General features: G+C 38.2%; 1 pseudogene; it reads right to left on the bottom strand.

The window, feature by feature from the left end:
- Positions 1-8,634: 8,634 nt before the first annotated feature.
- On the bottom strand, positions 8,635-9,853 carry LOC122738912 (annotated as a pseudogene).
- Between the last annotated feature and the right edge of the window lie 662 nt (positions 9,854-10,515).

Here is a 10,515-nt window from a genome sequence, read left to right as displayed (position 1 = left end):
TCTGAGTGTATATGATGCTTGCTTTTGGTTTCATATAGGTATTATTATGATATAAAAAGGTTCATTTTTTTCTTATGCTTTGTAAGGTTTCTAACAAAAACTGAGTGTTATATGTTCTTCCCCTTCATCTATTGAAATGGTCCTGTGTGTTTTGGGCTTTAAAAAAATGATTGATTCTGAAGATTATCTTCCTAATGTTAAAGCATCTTTGCCTCCTTGGTATAAATCCTAGTTGGTCAGAATAACTGAGTTCTTATATGAATTGCTTTGAGAAAACTGACAGCAAAAGACTATAGTTAAATATATTGAATTACTATCCATTAGTTATACTGGTCTACAGTTCTTTTTTTGGGGGGTGGCAGGGCAGTGAGGGTTAAGTGACTTGCCCAGGGTCACACAGTTAGTAAGTGTCAAATGTCTGAGGCCAGATTTGAACTCAGTTCCTCTTGAATCCAGGGCCAGTGCTTTAACCACTGTGCAACCTAGCTGCCCTACAGTTCTTTCTTGCTTTATCCTTCCCTGACATTTATTAGGTCTCTAGTAAAAGAAGGTAGGTCTCCTTTTGGTCTCAGTCTTTGAGAATAATTTGTGTAGTATTGGAATTCTTTAAAAGTTTCATAGAATTGTCCTCTGAATCCATCAGGATCAGGAATTTTTTCTTTTGGTGATCCTTTTACAACTCTTTTTCTTTCTGTCTTTTTTCTCATGTTAACTTACTTATGAACTCTGCCTGGTGTTCTCTTAATTTGGTTATTTTACATTTTTCCCCTTTTTCTTTTGCCTCTTCACTTGAGGTAGCATGTAAATATGAATAGTAGATTTTATTAATGCTTTTTATTAATTTTTGTTTTGTTGTGATTTTTTCTTTTTCATTTGTTATTTTCTCAATTCAGTCCTCTACCCTTTTCCATTAAATAAGACTAGTTAAATGTTTATCAATTTCCTTAATCTTTTCAAAGAAGGAACTTTGATTTTATTTGTTATTTCTATAATTTTTGTTTGAAATTTATTGATTACTCCTTTAATTAAAAAATCTCATGTGATCATTTTGGGTTTATTTGTTGGCTTCCTAATATTTAAATGCATATTAAGATCAATAATCCTTCCTTTTTCAATTTTGTTCATGTATTTTTGGAGAAAAAAATCTTCCCTGGGAACAATTTTAACTGTATCCCAGAAGTTCTGATTTCATTTTTTATCAAAATTATCATATTGTTCCATACAGTTATTATTTCTATGATTTGCTTTTGACCCTTTCATTATTTAGAATTTCATTGTTAAGTCTGCCCTTGGGTTTGTCTGTTTTTGTTTTTGTTTTTGTTTGGTTTTCTTGGTGGTTGCTGAACTAATAGCCATTTTTATAGTGTTATGATTTGTAATGTATAGGCTTCCCAAAATATGCCTTTCTATATTTATTTGCTATATCTCTTTGCCCAAATAAATGGTCAATTTGTATAAAAGTTCTTTCTGAAGGTGAGAAATATGTATAATCTTTAGCAGTTCTAGTTAGAAAATGCCAAAGATTATTTAGCTCTAGCTTTTTCAGGAATTTATTCAAGTATACATTTTCTTTTCGTTTATCTTCCTCTATATTTGTCTAGAACTGAAAAGTGACTGTCATCTTCTAAACTTTATTAATTTTTTTCTGCATACATTTAGAGGATAAGGCATTTGGAGCATAGAAGATTAATATTGATCTTTGTTATCTATGGAACTTTTTTAGCATAGACTACTATCCATGTTTATGTTGAGAATTTTTGTTTTGGCTTTGTCTTATAGCAGAATTATAAGTTGTGCTTTTTTTGGATTCATCTAATGTATATTAAATTTTGTTCCTGGCTTTCATTTTTGTTTCATGTATGTCTTTGTGTTTTAGTTTAATTTTTTTGTATGTAACAGATTGTCAGGTGTTTTTTTTCTTTTCTTTAATTTTTCACACTTTTGTTTATTACATTGTTTAAACCATTGACATTTAAAGTTGTGAGTTAAATTTTTATTTTCCTTTATTTATCCTATTTTTTATGAATTGTTTTTATTGTTGTTCCTCTTCCTCTGTGGAAAAAAAAAACTACTTTGGTTCTTCAGTTATTTTTGCTTAATCTAATTTAAAAGCACTCTATCCCATAAGGTCTCTTCCCTTCTCCTTCAATCCTTTTTTCCTAGTTTTGGAATTTACTAAATTTATTCATTCCTTTTCCTTTTTTCCTTTTATCTAATTATCTAAATCTTCTCTTTCTTCTTCTCTGGAATTAAATAAAATCCTCTTTATTCTTATTCAGCTTCTTTTCATTTGTCATGCCACTTTCTCTAAAAACATTTTCCCCCCTTCACTTTTTCATTAATTCTTTCCAATTTCTACCTATTCTAAGCTTTTATTCCTTGATTCATGGTGCATTTCCTTGTTTAGTTTCTATTTTCTTCATGGAACTAAAGCACCTTAAGTATTCATTTTGAGTTCTCCTTTTGAGTTTTTATGGAAACGACTTAAAGATTTTTCTCCTTCCTGAATTTTTCCCCTGTTGTGCCTCACTTACAGAAGCATCAATTCATTCAGCAGTTGGGATAGAAGTATTGCCCTGGGACAGCAATGTTCCTGTATTCCTGATCATGCAGTTCATTCCAGTCCTCCTGCCCACCTCATCATGATTTTCTTTCCCATTTCCCTTGAAGTATCTTTTCTGTGTTCATGCTGTCCCACCCTTCTCAATGTAGGCTGCCTTCTGATCTTCACATCTACTTCTCTTGATAAGGAATACTCATCCTTGGAAGCACAACACTTTTTTCAGAGGTAGTGTTCTCTCTAAGCACCTAATCCCTGTAAATTACTTTTGGAAGATACTTTTAGTTTTGTCTTTGTAGAAATGAGGAAGGAGGAGGAGAAGTTTAGTATTTTGCATAATTTTCATATAGGAATCTATTTATATCTATATCTGTGTCTCTATCTCTATCTCTAACTCTCCATCTCTATCTGAACATGGTTGGGTGGAGAGGTAGAGTGGACATATCATGACTTCATATTTCTCTGAATCAGATTAAGGAGAGTTGAGCACAAACACAAAGAGTTTTCCAATAAAGTTTGTTCACAAAAATACAATGTTGGAGCAGCTAGGTAGTGCAGTAGATAGAGCACTGGCCCAGGATTCAGAAGGACCTGAGTTCAAATCCAGCCTCAGAAACTTAACACTTACTAGATGTGTGACCCTGGACAAGTCACTTAACCCCAATTGCCTCACAAAAACACACACATACACACAAAAGTGCAATGTGGCCTATCTTCCCATAGGCCCTGTATTGATGGTGTCCTTCATCTTTTTTTTTTTTTTTTTTGGTCAATCAGGTAGGAATGAGCTAAAAGCTCAGAGTTGTTTCAATGTACATTTATCCTAGGTCACTCTTCTATTCAAAAATCTTACAATGACTCCACTCAGTAATAACTCAACATCTGACCTTTAGGGCTGATGTTTCTTTTAGGCTTGATTAGAGGAGGTCAATATTCTGTTTTAATTTGTCTATCAAATGGATTATCCAAGTATGTCACCTGGCAATTTGATCCTCATTTATTGGCTTTGGAGAAAACATGAACACATTATTCCAAACTATCATCTTAAAATCCACACTCAGATATTGTTTCCTTATTCTTTTTATTTTTTATTTCTTGCAGAGCAATGAAGGTTAAGTGATTTGCCAAGGTCACACAGCAAGTAAGTGTCAAGTGTATAAGGTCAGGTTTGAACTCAGGTCCTCCTGAATCCAGGACTGGTGCTTTATCCACTGCACCACCTAGCTGCCCCCGTTGCCCCTTGTTTCCATATTCTTCTGGTCAGGAGTATTATTGGTGACCTCATAACCAATATTGACTGACACATGGGCAGCTCTCACACAGGTCTCCCTTTCATGATGTGGCTTTACAGAATTTATAAACCGGAAAAGGATATTAAGACATAGATCATCACTAAGTTCAGAAAGCATTTAGAGTGTAGATTTTAGGGCAAGAGGTCTTAACTTCACATCCTGATTTTGCTACTTTATGTATAGTCCTAAATAGGTCATTTAATGTTTTTGTATCTCAGTACCCTCCTCCTTAAAATGAGGTGCTTGCAGTCAATACTCTACATCCTTAGTGATCCTATGAACATTGACATTTTGAGCTCTTCCAGGTCAAAGAGTACTTTTTGTTTTGTCTTTGTATTCCTAGCATTATGCATACTGCCTTGTATGTTGTTAATGATTAAGGCAATTCAATATTAATTTTAAAAACCTGATGTTTTATTTTTAACTAGTTGTTCCTTGGATATCACAAACTCCAAATATCTTAAATAAAAGTGATTATATTCTCACCTCTTCCCCCTTTCCCCAGCATAATAACCTGCCCAAAACACTTTCAGATTTTATCCGGGTTCACAACTTCCAAGTTATCTTTACCTCACTTCACCTATTCACTCAGTTGCCAAGTCTTGTTGTTTTTGCCTTACAGCATCTGACCCCTTCTATCCACTCAAGCAACACCCTAATTTAGTCACTGAGTACCTCTCACCTGGACAATTTCAGGACTCATCTCAGTGGTTTTCCTACCTAAAGAATATCCTTTCTCCATTCCATATTACACACAACTGACAAACTAATCTGAACAGTTAGGTAAAGTTTAGAATCAGAAGATAGAATATAAAGCTTTGAAGATCTGGAAGAAACTTAGAGGTCATCTATTCCAAACTGTGCATTTGACAGAAAGCAAAATAGAGGAAATAACTTGTTTAAGGGACACAGGGAGTATGGAGACTCTGAATTCAAGTCAAGATCTTCAGACAATCACATTCAACAACTTGTTCAGCCATTCCCCAAATGATGGACATGCCCTCAGTTTCCCATTGTTTGTCATGACAAAAAGAGCTGATATAAATATTTTTGTACAAAAAGGTCATTATACATTTTTCTTTTAAGATTTTTAATATTCATTTTTAAAGTAATAATCATTTTCATTTATAGTTTTAGGTTCCAATTTTTATTCCTCCTTCCTTCCCTCCCCTCCCACCTTCCTGAGGTGGTAAGCAACATTACCATATTAGTCATTGGGATATAGACCTAGAAGTGGTATTGCTGAGTCAAAGGGTATGCACAACTTGATAGCCCTTTGGAAATAGTTCCAAATTGCTCTCCAGAATGGTTGGATCAATTCATAAGTCCACCTATAGTGCATTAGTGTCCTGATTTTACTACATCCCTTCCTATATTTATCATTTTCCTTTTCTGTCATATTAACCAGTCTGAAACATATGAGGTGGTACCTCAAAGTTAGGTCTCAATTTCTTCATCTTCAAAATGAGGGGTTTGGATTAGACAGCTTCTCAGGTTCTTTCCATCTCTAGATGGGTATACGATATATGATCTTAAAGATAGAAAGGTAGATGGGTGTCAGGTGGTGAAGGGCTTCTGGAAAACAAACTTGCTTATATTCGACACTTGAGGTAATAGAGTGCCAATGGAAATGAACATTGAGTAGGAGGATAAACTGGTCAGATTTGTACTTTAGAACAATTAGTTTGTCAGCTGTGTGAAAGACGGAGTGGAGAGAGGAGATTCTTTAGGTAGGAAAACCAATGAGATGAGTACCGAAATTGTCCAGGTGAGAGGTGCTCAGTGCCTGAATTAGGGTGTTGGTTGAGTGGATAGAAGGGGTCAGATGTTGTAGGGGAAGAAACAACAAGACTTGGCAACTGAGTGAATATGTGAAGTGAGGTAAAGACAACTTGCAGATTGTGAACCTGGAAGCATTGTGGTACCTTTTTCGCAAGTAGTGAAAGTTATAAGAGGGGTAGGTTGTTGTGCTGGGGGAAGGGGAAAGAGGGAAGGATATAATCACTTTAATTTTGAGATTCGGAGTTTGTGATATCCAAGCAACATCTAGTGCAAAAAGGCCAGTAGACTGTTGGTCATGTGGAAAGTATCAAACTCAGGAGAATGACTGAGGCTGAAAAGACATATCTAGGCATTCCTAGCAGAGATGATCATTAAACTTATGGGTTCTGATGAGGTCTCTGAGAGTTTGTTGAGACAAGAGGAGAGAGGAGAGGTGGAGAGGGAAGGAAGAGGGAAGTGAAGATGAGGGGAAAAGAGAGAAGAAGGGGGAGAGACAAGGAGGGGAAGATAGGGAAAGGGAGATGAGAGAAGCAGAAGAGAGGGGAGAGGAAGGAAGAGAAGAGGAAAAAGGAGCAGGACAGAGCTTTGGACACATCTTCAGAGATAGGGGGTATGTTGTGGATGTTGGTAGCAGCAAAAGACACTGGACCAGATAAAGAGAATGAGAACCAAGAGAAAAGTGTCCCCCCAAACCCAGAGAGCAAGTATTCAGTGGTGATAAACAGTATCAAATGTTTACTGCAGAGGGATCAGGGATGAAGCTTGAGAAAAGACCATTAGATTTGACAATTAGGAGATCATTTGTGACTTTGGAGAGCATTTGTTAAAATAAGATTGGATGCCAGATTTTAGGTAATTTAGAATCAAGAAGAGAGGAAATCAATATCCTAAGTAGTCACAGCAGTGAGATATATACACTCTTTTTACTACCTCGCTGAGGGGAGTTGAGTGGGAAAGAGGACTTCCTTTTATTTTCCTGACCTAGTAACAACAAAATTGAACTCTTCTACCACCTAACCCAATGGACTTAAGAACATTTCTCTGATACTTGTCCTAATCAGATTTGTGCTTTTCTTTTGCTCTGATCAAATGAGGGAAGTAAATTAGTGATGAGTAGCCCTGGGTTCCAGTTCCAGCTTTATATCTAATGTGCTGAGTAACCTGTTAAATCTTTCTTCCTTTTAATGGATCTGTCTCCTCCTCCATTAAATGATGGAGTTGGATTTCTTTCTGTCTCTAAAACCCTAGCAATTGATGAATCTGTCAATCTATGCATGGTGTTTGGCTTCCTTCTCTAATGGGGTCTGCTTTGGATTAAAGCCTGGGAATTAAGTGCCAGAGATGGAATTCTGGTTCTGTTACTTAAAAGTTATGACTTGGGGCAAGCTGTGATTTAGCTCTTCAGAGCCTTGTTTTACTTTTTTTTTCAGAGAAATGAGGATTAGGTGACTTGCCCAGGGTCACACAGCTTGTATGTGTCTAGTGTCTAAGGCTGGATTTTAACTCAGGTCCTCCTGAATCCAGAGCTGGTGCTTTATTCACTGAGCCACCTAGCTATATTCTGGTTTTCTCCTCTGTAAATGGAGAGTGTAGGGCTAGGTGCTTTCCAAGACTCACTCCAGGTCTGAAACACTGTAAGCCAATGAACTTCTACCTTAAAGTAGGGTATACAAGGTAGGGTTCTCTTGCTGAGACAACATGGCTCCATTCTATTGTCTGAGCAAAGGGGTATAAGTTGGCTTCCATGAGTTCTGGTAACTCTCTGTTGCAGAATTAGTAAGAGCCACAATGCTCTAGCCCAGTGGTTGCCCCCTTTTATCTACTTCCCCTAGTTGCTCTTTTCTTCCCCTCCTCTCAACCACTCATTCTTATTCTTTATGCTTCCTTTATGAGATTATCTTTAAAGCATCCTATAACTTATGATAGGAAATGCTCTTCACATCCACAGAAAGAATTGATGGATTTTGAATGTAGATTGAAGCACACTTTTTTCAGTTTGAGAGGGTCCTGTTTCTTCTTTAACAATATGACTAATGTGTAAATGTTTTATATAATTGCACCTGTATAACCTATATCAGATTGCTTACCATGTTGGGGAGTGGAGAGAGGGAGAAAAATTTGGAACTCAAAACATAAACTGAATGTTGAAAATTGTCTTTACATGTAATTGGAAAAATTAAAACACTATTAAATTAAAAAGTTAAATATATATGTGTGTGTATGTGTATATTTATACATTTATGTACATATATATGTATACATCTATCTTATTTTTAAATAGTGGTCTGCATGTTGTCTCCTAGGTTAGACTGTAAGATCCATGAGATTAGGTGTGCCTTTCTCCCTATTCCCCTTCTTTAGCACAAGGCCTGGCACTTGATTTATAAATATACACCTTAGTTTATATTGCAAACAACCATGCTAAAAGGGTGCTAAACTTAGCAGTTTCAGCCATTATATCATGGCACAAGGTGAGGAAGAATAACTACTGTATTAGATTACCAAATCATCATTTAAGAAAGATCACTTCCTTTGCCTCTTTCTCAAAAGGTGAGTGTGGAGTAGATGTTAAAACCAATTATAGTGGCAAAGGAAACTTGAGGATGACTTAATCCAATCTCCTCATTTTAGTGACCATGAAAGAGGGAACACAGAATACTTGACCTAGGTGTCTCTTCCATTTATTAAGCAATGTAATTGATATATTAAACATGTTAAACAAATGTACATTTTTTCCCTGAAATTTGTCAATCTGGTTTACTTTGTTATTTTTGTTGTTGTTGTTTAAACAAAGGATTCAGCTTTATTCACTGTCAATATTTGAATAAATGGAGTCCAACATAGAATAAAGTCCAGTGGAGAAAAAAAAAATCACATTGGAAAAAAGGACAAATGCAAGGAGGTAAGGAGTGTCTCACGACAGAGAGGCAACAGTTCCTCTGATTGGTCCAGACAGGGAGAGTCTCAGAGGAGTGCAGTAGGTTGTAGAGAAATTTGACTCTACTGAGGAAGAGGGCCCTGAAGTGAGGGTACTGGGGGATGGGGAAGGGCTGAGGTGGCGGAAGGAGTCCTCTTTGGTAGCACAGTGTGGAGGTCCAGGGGGAACATTGTCTCCATAGAGGCGCATTAATGGAGGAGGTCCTTGCATACCATGGGGAGGCATGGGGCCTGGATGACCCATGGGAGATCCAAAAGGGGTATTCCCTAGGAGGGGGGACTAGGATGAGGCATTCCTAGTGGTGGTCTCAGAGGAGGCTGTCTCCCTGAACCTCAGGTTCCGCATGGGGATGTGCCAAGTCATGGGGACCATGGTGGGTGAGCTGCATCTGAGACATACTGGGATGAGGCATTCCACCTCTTGGGAATGGATAGGGATGTGAGTGTTCATGTCCTGCATGTCCAGCCCCAGGGCTTCCTGCTGATGGAGGGCCATGGTCTCCGGCCCCAGGAGGCATAGGTAGGGGAGGCATGGCTGGGGGTATCTCTGGAGGAAGGGCTCCAGGAGGTGGGTATGAGCTTGGTGGGGGCATACCTGGTGGAGGAAGCCCACATCCCAAAGAAGACACAACAGGATTAGGGGCAGAGGGTGGGGGTAGTGCATCAGCAAACAGCTGATGGGACCAATCTGCCTGTGCTGCCAGAAATTGCTCAGCTGCAGAGCTATGGCATTCACCCTTAGAGTCCTCCTTGAAGGCATAAGATACTGTGATAGGTCCATTATAAAGTTACTGCGCATTCATGGTCTCAATTGCTGCATTGGAGGCATCCAATGAAGCAAAATTAATAAAGGCATAGCCCTTGGAGTTGCCAGTGTCAGGGTCCTACATGATCCTGGGAGTCTGCAAAATAACCCCAATGGCACTGAAGGTATCATAGAGCAGCTTCTCATCAATCTCAGGATCTAGGTTCGCTATGAAAATCTTGGCCCCAACGTCTGGGTTCTTACTGTGAGCTGATGCTTTGTTCACTCATATTGGCTTCCCATACGGTTTAATCATGTGCATGATCTTAATGGCATAGTCAGCATCCTCTTCACTCAGGAATTCCAGAAATCCAGAGCCTTGGTGCTGCCCTATGACTCTGTCCTTGGACATGTGAGTGTTGACCACGGGTCAGGCCTGAAGGAAGAGCTCCCATAGCAGTGGCTCAATGACTTCTTATCCAGGCCCCCCATGTACACAGTGGCATCCTCATTCCATGTGGAGATGGACCCAACCATCATACTGAATTTGCTTCCCTGGTTTACTTTTTAAAATAGCTTTTCTAACATTTACTATGTGTTTGTGAAAAATTTATCAAAGACTGATTTGAAAAAGTCTTTTTAGTTGATTTGTCTGATTCAGTCTGATGTTCCAACCTGGGATCAGAGAGGCCTTCTGGGAGCAGAAGGAGATCTCTGAAAGGTCCCCAACATATTTGAGCAGCAAAGAGACTTGATGCCTTAGCTCTGGAGTCTTAGGACAGGGCCGAGATTATCTCCTCTGGATTTCTCATAGCTGGATCGGCAGGAATCCAAGCTTTCCTACTCTCCCCTTTTCTTCTAGCCTCTTTCCTTTATAAGGAGGCCTTTATAAATCTGGGTCAGCCAGAAGAATTAGGAAGTATAGGGTCTGATGATGGATTTTAAGAAAATAGATTAGATGGAGCACAGTGTATAGAGCACTGGCTCTGGATTCAGGAGGACCTGACTTCAAATCCGACCTCAGACACTTAACAATTACTAGCTGTGTGACCCTGGGCAAGTTATTTAACCCCAATTATCTCACCAAAAAAAGAAAAAATATATATATATATTAGATATTAGATATTAACATGCCAGAGGAGAGAAGCACCCCACCTGGCTCCTCCCAATATCCCTCTAAACAATTCTAAAATAGTATC

The sequence above is a fragment of the Dromiciops gliroides genome, chromosome 2, assembly GCF_019393635.1.
Source record: "Dromiciops gliroides isolate mDroGli1 chromosome 2, mDroGli1.pri, whole genome shotgun sequence".
NCBI lineage: Eukaryota > Metazoa > Chordata > Mammalia > Microbiotheria > Microbiotheriidae > Dromiciops > Dromiciops gliroides.
The sequence above is the reverse complement of the archived record's forward strand: the minus strand, read 5'-3'. Positions and strand labels throughout refer to the sequence as shown.